Here is a 17,462-nt window from a genome sequence, read left to right as displayed (position 1 = left end):
CTAAGATCAGAACAGAACTGAAGGAGACAGAGACACAAAAACCCTTCAAAAAAATCAATGAATCCAGGAGCTGGTTTTTTGAAGAGATCAACAAAATTTATAGACTGCTAGCAAGACTAATAAAGAAGAAAAGAGAGAAGAATCAAATAGATGCAATAAAAAATGATAAAAGGGATATCACCACCAATCCCATAGAAATACAAACTACCATCAGAGAATACTATAAACAGCTCTACACAAATAAAATAGAAAATCTAGAAGAAATGGACAAATCCCTGGACACATACACCCTCCCAAGACTAAACCAGGGAGAAGTTGAATCTCTGAATAGACCAGTAACAGGCTCTGAAATTGAGGCAATAATTAATAGCCTACCAATGAAAAAAGTCCAGGACCAGATGGTTTCACAGCCGAATTCTACCAGAAGTACAAAGAGGAGCTGGTACCATTCCTTCTGAAACTATTCCAATCAATAGAAAAAGAGGGAATCCTCCCTAACTTGTTTTATGAGGCCAACATCATCCTGATATCAAAGCCTGGCAGAGATACAACAAAAAAGAGAATTTTAGACCAATATCCCTGATGAACATCAATGCGAAAATCTTCAGTAAAATACTGGCAAACGAAATCCAGCAGCACATCAAAAAGCTTATTCACCATGATCAAGTTGGCTTCATCCCTGGGATGCAAGGCTGGTTCAATGTACACAAATCAGTAATACATAAACAGAACCAATGACAAAAAACACATGACTATCTCAATAGATGCAGAAAACACCTTCGACAAAATTCAACAGCCCTTCATGCTAAACACTCTGAATAAACTAGGTATTGGTGGACATATCTCAAAATAATAAGAGCTATTTATGACAGACCCACAGCCAATATCACACTGAATGGGCAATAACTGGAAGCATTCCTTTTGAAAACCAGCACAAGACAAGGAATCCCTCTCTCATTACTCCTATTCAACATAGTGTTGGAAGTTCTGGCCAGAGAAATCAGGCAAGAGAAAGAAATAAAGAGTACTCAATTAGGAAAAGAGGAAGTCGAATCGTCCCAGTTTGCAGATGACATGATTGTATATTTAGAAAACCCCATCATCTCAGCCCGAAATCTCCTTAAGCTGATAAGCAACTTCAGCAAAGTCTCAGGATACAAAATCAATGTGCAAAAATCACAAGCATTCCTATATACCAGTAACAGACAAACAGAGAGCCAAATCATGAGTGAACTCCCATTCACAATTGCTACAAAGGGAATAAAATACCTAGGAATCCAACTTACAAGGGATACGAAAGACCTCTTCAAGGAGAACTACAAAGCACACTGCTCAACGAAATAAAAGAGGACACAAACAAATGGAAGAACATTCCATGCTCATGGATAGGAAGAATCAATATCGTAAAAATGGCCATACTGCCCAAAGTAATTTATAGATTCAATGCCATCCCCATCAAGCTACCAATGACTTTCTTCACAGAACTGGAAAAAACTACTTTAAAGTTCATATGGATCCAAAAAAGAACCCACATTGCCGAGACAATCCTAAGCAAAAACAACAAAGTGGGAGGCATCATGCTACCTGACTTCAAACTATACTACAAGGCTACAGTAACCAAAACAGCATGGTACTGGTACCAAAACAGATATATAGACCAATGGAACAGAACAGAGGCCTCAGAAATAACATCACACATCTACAACCATCTGATCTTTGACAAACGTGACAAAAACAAGAAATGGGGAAAGGATTTCCTATTTAATAAATGGTGCTGGGGAAACTGGCTAGCCATATGTAGAAAGCTGAAACTGGATCCCTTCATTATATCTTATACAAAAATTAATTCAAAATGGATTAAAGACTTAAATTTAGACCTAAAACCATAAAAACCCTAGAAGAAAACCTAGGCAACACCATTCAGGACATAAGCATGGGTAAGGAGTTCATGACTAAAACACCAAAAGCAATGGCAACAAAAGCCAAAATTGACAAACGGAATCTAATTAAACTAAAGAGCTTCTGCACAGCAAAAGAAACTACCATCAGAGTGAACAGGCAACCTACAGAATGGGAGAAAACTTTTGCAATCTACCCATCTGACAAAGAGCTAATATCCAGAATCTACAAAGAACTTAAACAAATTTTCAAGAAAAAAACAACCCCATCAAAAAGTGGACAAAGGATATGAACAGACATTTCTCAAAAGAAGACATCTATGCAGCCAACAGACATGTGAAAAAATGCTCATCATCACTGATCATCAGAGAAATGCAAATCAAAACCACAATGAGATACCATCTCATGCCAGTTAGAATAGTGATCATTAAAAAGTCAGGAAACAACAGATGCTGGAGAAGATGTGGAGAAACAGGAATGCTTTTGCACTGTTGTTGGAAGTGTAAATTAGTTCAACTATTGTGGAAGACAGTGTGGCGATTCCTCAAGGATCTAGAACCAGAAATACCATTTGACCCAGCGATCCCATTACTGGGTATATACCCAAAGAATTATAAATCATGCTACTATAAAGACACATGCACACATATGTTTATTGTGGCACTATTCACAATAGCAAAGACTTGGAACCAACTCAGATGTCCATCAATGATAGACTGGATTAAGAAAATGTGGCACATATGCACTATGGAATACTATGCAGCCATCAAAAAGGATAAGTTCATGTCCTTTGCAGGGACATGGATGAAGTGGAAACCATCATTCTCAGCAAACTATCACAAGGCCAGAACCCAAACACCGCATGTTCTCACTCATAGGTGGGAATTGTACAATGAGAACACTTGGACACAGGGTGGGGAACATCACATACCAGGGCCTGTTGAGGGATCGGGGACTGGAGGAGGGACAGCGTTAGGAGAAATACCTAATGTAAATGACGAGTTGATAGGTGCAGCAAAGCAACATGGCACATGTATTATACCTATGTAACAAACCTGCACGTTGTGCACATGTACCCTAGAACTTAAAGTGTAATTTGAAAAAAGAAAAAGGGGATGAATGGAAGAAGGATGCCAAGGTTGAGAAATGTTCAGATCAAAGATACTTTGCTACGTGTCAAAAGCTATTGATGCTTTTCTTAAAAATCCACAGCATCTCAGCTTACCTGATTGACTGAATGAGACATGACTGAGGATTAAAAATTCACTGGTGTGAACAGGGTACCCAAGCCAACCAAGACAAGTTTTGGGCTTGGACTTACCAGGATGTCTGATATGTCAAAAGCTATTATAAAACCCTTGTTGAGTCAGAGAAGCTTGAATCCTTCAGCTTCAAATTCAGAAGTATGACAAGTCAAATGAGCTTGGACACAAAGTCTGAGGCCCACTTTATTGTATGCCCCTGGGTATAACAAAAAGCAATCCCCTTTTCTTTCTCCCTCCAGGTATGGGAAGTAAATTTCACTAAGTAACAGGAGGTTGTAAGGAAGTAGGATAAGGGAGAGAGTGGATGGGAGTCTCCACTTGGAGGTGAGGTCCATGTAGGGGAACAGCTAAAGCTGTGCTACTGAAGGCTTTCCTACTGTCAGCTCCATTGGCTGGTATGCCCTGTCTGACTCTCTCTGCCTCACCTCAGAGCAGGTACAGGACTCCTATATTCTCACAGCCAGGAGCATCCAAAAGCTGATGGGACCTCATCCAAGTTCTGGCTGCAGGACACTTCCCTCACAAGAGCATCAGCTGTTTCAGCTTATTTTCACCTAACTGTAGAGGGATATAGAAACAGCATAATACAAAATGCTTACACTATAGAATTTACGATCTAGCTAGTGATGTGGAATAGAGAACAGATGACAATCTATGGTCATGTAAAGTTAATGAGAACAGTACAGACAGTCTAGTCCATACTTGCAAAGTACAATGAAGTCAGTCAAGGAAGGTTTCTTGAAGACATGAATATTGGGTGCTGCTTTGGAGGATGATTCAGATGGGAGCAGGAGACTCCTTGGGGGTCAAAATGGAACTTGCCAAGGTCAAATCAGGGGAGTGAGGAGGCTCATCCTGCCATGGCACAGAACAGCTGTTTCTGGGATGGAGGCAAAATGGGCTCTGGAAATACACTTCTAGCTCGGCTGGCCAAGTTCAAGATGGAAGTGGGAAGGACATCAAGTTCTAGGCAAGGTGGCTGTCACCCGGTATGAACCCTGAATAATGCTGGCCTGGTTAGGGTAGGGGAGAGGTCTACATTGAGAAACAATAAAAGTAGCAGTCACTGTGGAGGTTAGAAGGTTGGCCTGGCTAAATGAGTTTAGATTTCAAATGATTGACACTAGGAAGCCCATGGAAGTTCTTGAGAGAGAAGTGACATCATGCAAAGGGGTCTAAAGAAGCCAATTCTAATAACTGTGTCCAATGGGTTGAAGAGGAAAGACTATGTGTGTGTAAGGGTAGAAAGGGCAGTAGCTCAGAGGTTGTCTTTGTAGCCCAGGAGCACAGTTGTCCATCTGACACTAAAGCAAGTGTTTGCTGATTTGGGACCAAACCACAGGATTAAGCTTTCTGGTATGGTATAGTAGGCATCAGTTTTTCAAGTTAAAAAAAATTGATGCAATCTATTGATCTCTTGCCTCAAGAAATAGGGTAGAAAAAAAAAAAACATAGTAGAAAAAAAACACCATTGAGATTGTGGCTGCTCAGGGTCATCCATTATGCCAAATACAATGTTTTTATAGGGCCTGAAGTTTGCTAAACATGACTGCTAGTGCTCTGTATCCCTGCTGAAATAGAATGTTTATCCAGAGGGGATAAATGACCTCACAAAAAGGTCAATTGTATTAATTAAGAGGGTTCTACTTTTGCTAGAGTGGGCAGTATTTTGGTAAAAAATAACACTATTTCAAAAATAAGCCCCGAGCAGTAAATTTACAGATCCAAGAAAGCAATGACTATATTCCATATATGCAATCAACCCACGTGTAGTCTTGTCACCACACTGTAGCATGCAGCTGATTGACACTCAGCAGGGCACAAAAGCACAAGTGGAGCCAAAGATGTAATGATGAGGGTCTCCAGTGCCTATTTTTGCTTAGATTAGTGATTCTTAGCCCTGGTAGGGGCATCCTAATCTCCTGGGGAGCTTTTCAATGATAGAGGATGCAGGGCCCTTGCCAAAATCTGAATCTCCAATGATGGAGCCTAAATGTATCTATGTGTATGTCATCTTTTTAGGTCCCCCAGAGGACTCTGGCATACTGCTGGAGTTGTGAGCCACTGACTTAGACGGTAAAGCTGAAATTGTCTCCCACAAAATTGCATATGCTTGAGCACGTGCACGCACACACACACACAGACATCTGGGAAGGCCAATCAATCTTGCTCATTTTTTCATACAAACAGAAGTGTTTGTTCACAGATATTCTGGGGATATTGGTGTCTCAGAATCTTTACATTCTTCAACCATTGTAAGATCAGTCTCCAGGATTTTCTTAAACCTGAGTACTATTGTGACATAGGATTCCCAAACACCATGACCTTCTTACAGATAAGTTTTCCTGAGAGTAGATGAGCCCTCCCTCACTGTCCTGTGGGATAACTGGAAGGAAAACCCTTCATTTGCATTCTATCCTCCGCCCTGCAGTATTCTCTGGAATCCACATTCCTTCCTGATCCCTCTTCCAAGAAATAAGAATGGGGGAGGGAAATAGTCTCTGAGAGAAGAATCTGTGTCCCAGGAACCAAGTCACAGAGGAGCTGCTGAATTCCCTGAGGTAATCTCCATTGAATCAAAACACAAAGAGGGAGGTTAATTCAATTAGCAAGTGATGCCTTCTCCTAGAATAAACTTTTTGGACTAATTTGGGGAGGGAGCCCCGAAGACTGGTACCCACACTGCAAACAGAGAAAATACTGGAAATGCTTAGAGTCTGCCATCTACCTGGCAGTGGCTGTTCACCTTAATATTATTTCTTGAAAAATGGCCAATGTGTTGGACTCTCTAGGACACAGAGCTGTGGTCACAAGATAAAGTACACAGATAAGACATGGAGATATGGAAGGGATAAAAATACTCTTCAGGGAAATGGGGGTCTGCAGTACAAAGGTTGAGAGCTTTAGGGGAACATTTCATGTCCTGGCTTTTAAGTACACTGAAAACACACTTCCTGAAAGAAATGCATCTTGAGAGTATACTCAGCAAGGAGGAAGAAATTCTTATAAGATAGTTTTTGGGAGGAAAGGAAGGTTATTTATTCAAGTCAACATGGTGTTTTGCATGTAATAGAACCAGAGAAATATTCGTTAAATTGAAAGTTATTTCGGTATAGATTGTGGTCATGTTTTCATCCTATAATTTGAAAAAGATCCTCAGAATATTAGAGATGAAAAGGATCTTGATATTGTCAAACGTCTTTTCCAGAGCCCCAGTACTTACTCGATTCAGGTGGGATGAGCATCTCACTGAGGGTCTGGGATCTTCCTGCTGGGTCTTCCTTCTGCAGTGGCCCCTGAGCAACCTTGAAGAAGCCCAAAGGCTTGGGCAATCATGGTTTGGAAGCCTTCAGTCTAGCACCTCAGTTTTTACAGATGAGGAAACTAAATTCAAAAAGTGTGAGAGTCTAAGCCAACTGCTCTTTTCACCATATCAAAGTGAGGTTCTGCTAGAGGTTCTGTCCCTTTCTTTTCCACACCTGTGGATATTTTGCCCTGGACTTGTGAAGCAGGAATGCAGTGAAAAGAGTATGGGCTTGGTGATCAGTCAAACCTGGGTTTGAATGTTGGCTGTGCACTTATTTGCCCTATATTCTGGGGCAAATTATTTATTTATATTTTATAGTATATATGTTTTTCTTTTTTAAAGCTTTTTTGAGGTACAGTTGATAGACCTAAACTGCATGCATTTAATGCATACATCTTAATGAGTTTGGACAAATGCATGCACCTGTGATACTATCACCACAACCAAAGTATTAAACATGTCCATCACTTTGAAAAATTTCCTTGTGTTACTTCCGTGTGTGTGTATGTGTGTGTGTGTGGTTTTATTTGCTTGTTTGGTAAGAACACTTAATATGAGATTTATCCTCTTAACATATTTTAAAGTGCACAATATTGTGTTGTTAACTATAGGTACTATGTTATGTAATAGATCTCTAGAACTTATTCATCTTGCATAACAGAAACTTTATAATTTAGACAAATTAATCTCACTGAGCCTTCACTTCGTTTATCAAGTGGGGATAAAATTCACATTTTAGGTCTTAGCGATGTGTAAAAAGTGCCTGGTGTGTGATTTGGGCTCAGTATGCATTAACACCATCTTTCAGGCAGGCAATTGAATATTTGAACATAGAGACAAGAGAGGTGGGGGTGCCGTCATAATAGTAGTAATAATAATGATACATAATACTTAATACTATGCACCAGGTTCTACTCTTGGCACTTCACATAGATTAGCTCATTTAATCTTCAGAACAACCCCATGTAGTAGGTACTATTCTTTAATCCCCATTTTACAAGGAATAACACTGGGGCACAGATTGGTGAAACTACTTGCTCAAGGTCACGAAGCTAACAAGTAGGGAAGTTGGAATGCAAATCCTGATGTGGCTCCGAATCATATTCTCAATCAGCATATACCATGTCTGCAAAGGTGCAGGTAGAAGACAAGAGAGGGCCAAAGTAGGGGGGAAATGGAGATGATGCATGGTTGGTTTGGTGAAAGGAACATGTAGACTTGGCATTAAAAGGCATCTTTCCATGGACAGAAACATCTACAGAGCAGGGAGTTCAGAATTCTAAAGCAGGAAAAACTGCGACCTCTCTTTCTCTGTCTCTCTCCAAATATGTATTCAGTCATGTGCTTCATAACAATGGAATGCATATGCAATGGTGGTCTCATAAGAACATAATGGAGCTGAAAAATTCCTATCACCTAATGATATCGTAGCTGTTGTAACACTGTAGTGCAATGCATTACCTTTTTTCCATGTTTAGATATACGAATACTTACCATTGTGTTATAATTGCCCAGAGTATTCAGTATAGTAACATGCTTTACAGGTTTATAGTCGAGCAGCAATAAGTTACACCGGAGAACCTCAGTGTGTAGTAAGCCATGCCATCTAAGTTTGTGTAAGTGCACTCTACGATGTTCGCATAATGAAGAAATCACATAACAATGCATTTTTTAGAACATATCCCTGTTATTAAGCAGTACCTGATGGTATAGTTTCTATCTATCTATCTATCTATCTATCTATCTATCTATCTATCTATCTATCTTCTATCTATATTTCAGTACTTCAAACTATCATATATTGAGCACTTACTATATGTCAGTACTTTCATGTATTTCCTTATTTAATCTTCACAACAGAATCCTGTGAGATAGGGCTTTTGTCCAGACCTTAAGAGGTAAACTATCTTGCCCACCACCAAACACTTAATAAATAGTGGCGCTAGTATTTAAAGCAGCCAGTGGGCTTTAATGCTGTGTGATCTCCAAGTGTTTTTCCCTATACTAGTTATGAAACTACTTTTCATACCCCTTCTTTACTTCCAAATTATTTTTATCTACCAGCACTAAAATAGTGTATCAATGTCAATGGTTATATAAGTCTTCACTTGTGGCCTCCCAGGCCCTATTCTAAGTTTACAAATGACATTTTAATATTTCCTTTTCTAGGGAGAGCCTCTCCTAGTGGGCCACAGTCTCAAACTTCTTTAAACATATGACCTTTGCCCTATTGTCACTCTTTTGTACAGCACCACAGTGGGTCAAATTATCTCCCCTGTCCATAAACAACTGCACTTGTGAAGTAGAAATGACTATTAAAAAGAGTGGTGGGACCCCCGTTGGGAACTCTAATAGGCTTTGCCAGGGACCAGAGAACACTACTATCACATCCATATGTGTCCTCTTACCAGGGTCAGCCTCGTGGAAACAGGCACAATAATAGCTTCAGACAAAAGCCGGGGATGATATCGAACTGACTTTCCCAGGAGAATCCTTTCTCAGAAGGCCATCACATTCTTGATTAGAGGCATTGAGTCAAAGAGGAGGAATGGATGTGAGGTTTTATTTTCCATATTTAAAGCTGGTGAAATTAATTCGTACATGCTCTCCCAGGGCTCTTTATTTTTTTTAACTGAGCCTTTAGTTTGATCACTCAAAGTGAGGTGCTCATCCACCACAAAGCTTGTTCCTTTCACTGTGAAGAGTGTAACAGAAAGTATGTTGTTACTGGTATCTATTGTTTAAGCAAGACAGGCAAACTAAAAGCTCTGCAACATCAGTCATATCACCCACCTTCACTTTCATCATAGTTTTACAACTGCATGCTTTTTATTTGACTGATTGGAGGCCAGGTTTACAGAAACTTTTTAAAACATAAAGCAGGTATTTGCACCTGGATTAAAAAGACCATTTGTTTTAAGCTTAGGATGCTAATGATGATGGAAAATAGAAGCATCTTCATTTCTATGGAACACATGAAGCAATTCCACAAGGACATTTTCTATGTGGATCCAGTTTTCTTTTCTGTTGCAATGAATGTAATTTTATTGTCGTGTGTCAAAGTTTATACTCCTGCTGTAAAGCATCTCTTCAACTTTAACAGCATAAGTGAAATCACCCAAGTGTATGGCCTCACTAGTAATATGGCTTTTAAAATATTTAAGCCCTTCTCCTTTATACCCCTTGTCATTAACTGGTAAATTACTAATTTATTTCCTATTAGAATTTATATAGTTTGCAGCAATTAAGAAGAAAGGGATAATTGCTGACAAACCCAGGGCACTATTTAAATCACTTCCTTGTTGACAACATATTTCTCTTTCCTCAAACTGAATGTCACTGAAATCTGATTTGTACAGAACCCTTGTGGACGAGCATGCTGCACCTGTCACCTGGGCGCTAGCATTCTGCTAAGGATCAATTTACATAACCTCATTTAATGGTTCATAAATCATACCCATTAAGCCCAGCTAACAGGAACCAAGGGTTCTAATTTATGCTGCCTTTCATAGCAGAAAATTGGGAGGCTGGAGCCTGTGGATAAAGAACCCAGGTCTTGCCTTTGATTGTTGATTGTGATGGTAAATGTATGGATGATGAGAACAGATTTTCACTTTATTGATTTCCTGCCAAAGCACAGCATGCTTTATTGTGAAAGGGCGCCTTTTGGCAGCAATGCTAAAAGTGGCAGTTGTTTAGGAGCCCTTTGCCAAGATGAGGTCTAAGACAATACAGAGTGGTAAATACTAAAATAATATCAAGATGAAATGTTATTCTGTAAAAGAAAAAATAAGAACCTCTAACCTTTTGGAAATCAGTGACCTTTTCTCCTCAGTAGCGCCCCTCCCCCACAAAAGCATGTACATCCAAGAATCAGGACAAGATGGTTTTAAGAAATGAAAAAAAGCAATGTTTCTATATCCTGTCCTAAGTTACTTGCTGATGGTGGCTCATGCAAAATAATGCAGATGTCTAGAATCCTTCAGATAATGACATTTCAGCCAGCATGCTCTACTGGGCCAAGTCTGCAGACTCCGCACTCTCTCTTCTGCCATGTACTGCTTTTTGGTTGAAAATCCGGAAGAACCATTTTTCTTTCCATTTCATTTTTCCCTTTTAGGTCAAAATATTGTATCCAACTATATATAGTTTTCTGCAAAATGCAATATATAAAAGGTCATCTTCTCACAAGTGCTTGGGCTGGATTTCAAAATAGCAAAAGTGGTTCTAAGATCATTTTCCAGATGAAAAACATCTCTTAAGTATTGCTGAGGCATATTGATTCCCTTCTCTCATCTCAGTTCTGCCCTATAATGGACAATGTATATTCTCATTTTAGCTGGTTCTCAAAATCTTTGTTAAACATGGTGATTTTTTTCTGATAAAATGTAGTGCCTTCTTCCCGCCCCCGCAATCCCCATTTCTCTCCTCAATACAGGCTTTTCTGAAACACTTTGACTTTTATTCCAGGTTGGACGTCACTGAGGATAGTCACTGACATGGATTACAAACACTGTGGACTCTGCCCCACCCCTATCTTTAGATTCTGAACCTGCCCTGTAGAATATTGGTTGGAGCCATGCAGGACAATGGAAGCAAGCTTGGCAATCACTTCTGTCTGCTTTTCTGTCCAACATGAAATGTCTACTACTTTATTACACTGATCCTTCTTCATAAGAAAAAAGTCAATGGTATCTACATCTTCTCTGCTATTTCAGTGGTTTATCTATAGTTAAACAAACCCTACAGCTAGTGCTACGAACAGAATGTAAGTAGACATCTGGAGTTTTAGTGTATCCAGAACAACTTACCTCCACTTTTCTGGTAACAGAACCCTCTTTTCCCAGAGGACTTCATTCTATATGATGATGACATTGGCCCTGCTCTCCAGCACCATCCAAAGGGATAGTGACTGGTTCAGGAATGGGCACTGGACATGACCCTAGGAATTATCTGGAATTGCTATCAGGAAGGACCAGTCTGTTCTCTGGAGTTACTAGTCTGGCAGTGAATAGAGTCTGTCCAAGAAAGGGAAGGAGAGTGGCAGAACTTCACGAATGTCATTTGAGCCTGTGGATCCAGCCATATCTAAAATTAGAGGCACCTCTGAACTTGCCAGCTTAATGAATCCATAGATTCTACCTTTTCTCTTTTTTATTAAGCTAAATTTGGCTGGGTTTCTGTCATGTGAAATGCTAAAAGTTTGACTTAATTCAGAAAGAAACTCAATACACAATAATTGAATAAGTGTGGAAAATTGAGCTTTTTTGTACTAGGAGTGAAAATACAGATTCCAGTCATCATATTGTCAGTAGGTTGCAGTTTTTCTCATTTTAAAAAAGAAAGGGCCATACTAGAGAATGTACAAGGTCCTTCAAATCTACTTTACTCATTCATTTATTCATTCACTCACTTATTTAAAAAATGTTTAATACAGACTATTGACTGGCACTATAGTAAGCACTAGAAACACAGAAATGAACAAAATAGAAAACAAAATTCTGCCCTCATAGCACTTACATTCAAATTAGTAGTGACAGATAGATAAATAATTAAGTAAGTATCAGGAAACAGTTGAAATTTCAAATCGTGCTTCAATTATCTATTACTATATAACAAACCTCCCCAGACTTCATGACTTAAACAAGTATTTGTTATTTTTCCACAATTCCACGGGTCAATAATTAGGACTGAGCTCAACTGAGAGGCTTTTCTGCTGATCTTGCCTGGGGTCACTCATGTGACAGCAGTCATCTGGCAGCTTGGCTGAGGCTGGAGAGTCTAAGATGGTCTCCCTCAAGTGCCTGGGGCTTGATGCAGGCTGTCTGCCAGGCCTCTCCCTTGATGTAGCCTCTCATCTTTCAGCATCTAGCCAAGCATCCCAAGAGAGCAAAGGCAGAGTCTGCCAAATCTCTTGAGGCCTAGGCTCTAAAACTCATAAGCATCACTTCCACCACATTCTGTTAGTCCAAATGAGTCACAAGGTCAAATAAGATTCAAGTGATGGGAAATAGATTCCACCTTTTTCTGAGAGGAGCTGCAAAATATGGCCATGTTTTTCAATCCACCACAGGTAGTGTGGCCAGAGAAGTCCTCATTGAAAAAAGTGATCTTTCTATAAACTCCTGAGCTATGCCTGTATCTGGGGGAAGACCATTCCAAGCAGAATGAATGAGTATAAGGACCCAAGGGAGAAGCAGGAATGTATTAGTTCATTCTTGCATTGCTATACATACCTGAGGCTAGGTAATTTATGAAGAAGAGAGGTTTAATTGGCTCATGGTGCTGCAGGATTTACAGGAAGTGTAGTGCTGACACCTGCTTCGGGTGAGGGTTTAGGAAGGTTACAATTATGGCAGAAGGCAATGGGGAGCCAGTATGACACATGGTGAAAGTGGCAGCAAGAGGGGCGGCAGGAGGTGCCACATACTTTTAAACAACTATATCTTGCATGAACTCAGGATGAGCACTCACTCATTACCAAGGGTAAGGCACTGAGCCATTCATGAGAGATCCACTCGCATAATCCAAACACCTCCCACCAGGCCCCACCTCAAACACTGGGGATTACATTTCAACATGATATTTGCAGGGGAAAAACATCCAAACCATATCAAGTAGGAGATGTGGGAGGCAGAGGAAGAAGGCCAGTGTGGTGGAATGAGCAAGGTAGAAAGTAGAAGCCTATGAGCTCAAAATGATTTTAGGGAGCTGGGCCTTGTAGAGGGTTTTAAGACCTCTGCCTTTGAGTCAAAGGAGAAGCCCCTGGGTTTTTGAGCAAAGGAGTGATATCATTTGACTTACATAGTGGAAGAGGATCGCTCTAACTACTGGGTTTGCAAAGATTAAATGGGTCAAGAGCAGAAGGGAGATCAGTTAGGAGACTATTGCTATGAAACAGGAAAGGGAAGAGAAGATGGTGACATAGCGTAGGTAGCCATGGTGGCAGTAATGAGAAGTGGTCTGTTTCTGGGTCTATAGAATTAATATAATTTGCTGATACAGGGTGTGAAGGAAAGAGAAAAGTTGAGAATTTGTGTAAGGTTCTTAACCTAAGCAGCTGAAAGAATAGAATTGCCATTCATTGCAATGATAAAAACTATAGGAGGAGCAGTTTGGGGAGAGAAGATTGGGAGTTTTGTTTTGGACATGTTGCATTTGCGATGTCTGACAGGGATACCAGTGGTGCTGTTGAGTAAGCAGTGGCTGTTTCATCAGATTATTGTGAACGTCCACTCTAATAGCTTTGAAAAGTATGATCATGAAAAAATGCTCATCATCACTGGCCATCAGAGAAATGCAAATCAAAACCACAATGAGATACCGTCTCACACCATTTAGAATGGCGATCATTAAAAAGTCAGGAAACAACAGGTGCTGGAGAGGATTTGGAGAAATAGGAACACTTTTACACTGTTGATGGGAGTGTAAACTAGTTCAACCATTGTGGAAGACAGTGTGGCAATTCCTCAAGGATCTAGAACTAGAAATACCGTTTGACCCAGAGATCCCATTACTGGGTATATACCCAAAGGATTATAAATCATGCTGCTATAAAGACACGTGCACACGTATGTTTATTGCGGCACTATTCACAATAGCAAAGACTTGGAACCAATCCAAATGCCCATCAGTGACAGACTGGATTAAGAAAATGTGGCACATATACACCATGGAATACTATGCAGCCATAAAAAAGGATGAGTTCATGTCCTTTGTAGGGACATGGATGCAGCTGGAAACCATCATTCTCAGCAAACTATCACAAGGACAAAAAACTAGACACCTCATGTTCTCACTCATAGGTGGGAATTTAACAATGAGAACACTTGGACACAGAAAGGGGAACATCACACACCGGGGCCTGTCGTGGGGTGGAAGGAATGGGGAGGGATAGCATTAGGAGATATACCTAATGTAAATCACGAGTTAATGGGTGCAGCACACCAACATGGCATATGTATACATATGTAACAAATCTTCTCGTTGTGCACATGTACCCTAGAACTTAAATTATAATAATAAAAAAAAATTTTTTAAGTATGATCGTCTATGCAAATACAATTTTTAAACCATATTCCTATAAACACAGTAGAGCCCATGTGTTTATGTCAGCATTTTCCAAAGGGGCACATCCATCTGTTACAGGTTTCCAGGTACATCTGCCTATATATTTCATAAGCTTTTAAAAACTTGCCAGTCACTCTAAAAAATTATCATATTGCAGTTTTTTATTGCCACTCTTTAAAATCAGCATCTGTTGATTTTTTTTTCTTTTAAAATCCTCCTTGTCCAACTATTTCTTTCCCTAGACTTAAATGGGAAAGAAAAAGTAAGGTGAGCCAGTGAAGCATTGTGTTACAGAAGACAAACCCTCCCAGATAGAGGGTAGAGATTTTTCATAGAGATTTGGTACTGTGGATTGTGGCTTATGGGTGCTTATTCTGTGCCAGACTCTTGATAAGCATTGGGGATATGGAAGTCAATAAAATGGTACCTAATCTAAAGGGCTCACATTGTGGTGGAAAAGACAGATGGTAGTAGATGATTATAATATTTAAAATTATTACAGCTGTGGTAGAAACATGCACAGGGAGAACAGGAGATGGATAACTTGCCAAGCCTGTGAAAAGGTCTAGTTAAGGAAGTTTTCCAAAAAATACAATGCCTGAACTGAGAAAGGGTAAATGGAAATTAGCCAAGGGAAGTGGGTATTCCATGAAAGGAGGACGGCTCAATCAAAGGCCCAATGACAAGAAGTAATCTTGTGTATTTAGGAAACCGTAGTTCAACACAATAGAACCAAAAAGTTGGAGACAGGTAGTAGCTCAAAGAGCAATTTGAGAGGTAGGCAGGAAGCTCACCATGAAAGACCTTCTGTGCCTTGGGAAGACCTCGACTTGTATCCTAGAGGTGACTGGGAGACATTGAAGGTAGAAAGAAAAGGAATAAAATGGTAAGATTTCTATTTGGGAAAGATCACTGTGGTGATTAGATTGGGGTGGAGGTAAAGGAGTCGGAAAGTGAGTGGGGCTGCTGCAGTGACCCTGAGGAGAGAGGATGAGATGGGTCTGGAGGGACTGCTATACAGAATGGAAAAAAGGGAAAGAACCAAGAAATATTTAAGATACAAAATTGTTAGGACCAAGTAACCAATGGGAGCTAGGGGCTGAAGGAGAGAATTTCAGTGGATATTGGTGCCCAAACTGATACAGAGAATTTGGGAGGAGGAACTCATTCAGGAAAAGGGAGATGAACTCAGGTAGAGACAAGGGTGAGTTGGGACATCCATGTGCAGCCTTTATTCAATCTGTACAAAAAACTTGCATTTGAGGCTTAAAAATGGTGAATAGATTTGCCCAGGTTTACCCAGAACCAGGATTACCAACTCAGGCCTTCTTGACTCTAGTCATCACCATCCCCTCACCTCGACCTACAAGTACATGCAGCACCTTGAAGGTTTTGCAGAGCTAGAATAATAATATGATGATTCATTGAATACTCATTCAGCCCCTAAAAATCTTAAGTTGCTCTGGTAACCCAAAAGTGAATTGGAGACAGTCTCTATCCACCAGAGTTCATACTATACTGAGAGATAAGAGATATAGATAAATTATTATGATACAATAGAAAAGAGAAGTAGAGAAAAGGAGTCATAGTGTTGTATCAATTTAGAAAGGAGAAATTATCTTATGCAAAGACACTTGTGAAGTGCTTAATGCTAAGTACTAAGCCTTATGGATATCCAAGCATACAACACTTGTAATACCTACGCTCAGTGGTTATTCACCTCAAACTTGTGGGAACAGTGGTAAGTCTCGAACAACATGTGGAATTTAGATACAAATGCAGGATGCAGATGGGGTTAGAAAAGGCATTCTGATGAATGGAGCCCAGGAAAAATAGCATGGAGATGCGAATACTTCCCAGTGACTTTGGCAGGTGAAAATGCAGGAATGCAGAGCTGTCGAATTTAGCTGGCATGGAAGGAGCATTGAAGGAGAAGAGTGAAAAATGAGCTCCAACAGTAGTTTGGAGCCAGTTTGTGGAATATCTGGAATGCTAAGGAGTGGGTTAGCATAGGCAATGTGTTCTTCACAGTTTGAATTCTGAATTTCTTGTCACACACAAAAGAAATAAAGGAGGACAGGTAGTGGGGAATAGTTTCAGTCTGTGAGTTATATTCACTATTTCAGAAAGTTTAAAACATTAGTTTTTTCTTTTGCTTTTGGTTAGAATTATGTATCACCTTTTCCTTAGGGAAACTCTGGTTAGATCCTGTTGGGAGAAGCTTGGCTTGACCGTTACTGGCTTCATAGGCATTTGTGAGATGGGATTGGGACACCTGGCTGTGTTATCCTACCAACAGGCTGGCAGTCACTGCAGAGCATTTCACAAGCAATAACTTCATTGCTTTTTCACATTGTAGGTTAATTATTTTACATGATTGTGCAACTCTGATAGCCATTGGTTATTCATGAAAACTTGACTTGATATTTAAGTGGAAAGTACGCCAACACTTACTAAATGCTGTTTGTTTGGTACATAGCTTTCAGAACATGGTGTCCATAGGCAGTGTGGATGTTGTCCAGGAAAGTAAGTGAAAGAGGTCCTTAGTGGAAAAAAAATTAGGTAACACTAATATATGCCCTGCCATGGGGACATTTCATAAGAAACCTTTTAACTTAAATTGATTGCTTTTAGTTTAAGAGTAATAATGGAAAATATTGATCCTTTATTGTAATTCTTGTCGGACCTAGATGAGGCATAAGTTATAAATAACAATGTCCAATATGTCTGATTTTTTAGTTGTTATATAGTTTTGGTATCTTAGGGGAGAAAATAGAGAGAAAACAGTCTTCTTCCTTTTGATTTTGATCTATGGACAATTTCTTAGAGTCACTAACCTGATGGAATTACTTTTCAAGCTACTGAAACTTTCAAAGGTCATAAATATGTAACACTAGGGGATTAACTATATTATGGAACAT

General features: G+C 39.7%; 1 long non-coding RNA gene across 4 annotated transcripts in view; it reads left to right on the top strand.

Moving 5' to 3' along the window:
- The window catches only part of LOC126960092 (uncharacterized), a 145,309-nt gene that overhangs the window by 83,831 nt on the left and 44,016 nt on the right, over positions 1–17,462 (top strand). Inside the window, exon 5 of one of the 4 annotated variants that reach the window (XR_007727716.1) lies at positions 10,942–11,071. The exons of the other annotated variants lie outside the window; for them this stretch is intronic. This is a non-coding gene — a long non-coding RNA (uncharacterized LOC126960092). Of the gene's footprint in view, positions 1–10,941; positions 11,072–17,462 lie in introns of those variants that run through there. 4 annotated transcript variants of the gene reach the window in all.

The sequence above is a fragment of the Macaca thibetana genome, chromosome 7, assembly GCF_024542745.1.
Source record: "Macaca thibetana thibetana isolate TM-01 chromosome 7, ASM2454274v1, whole genome shotgun sequence".
Lineage (NCBI taxonomy): Eukaryota > Metazoa > Chordata > Mammalia > Primates > Cercopithecidae > Macaca > Macaca thibetana.
This window is presented reverse-complemented; position numbering and strand designations above follow the sequence as displayed.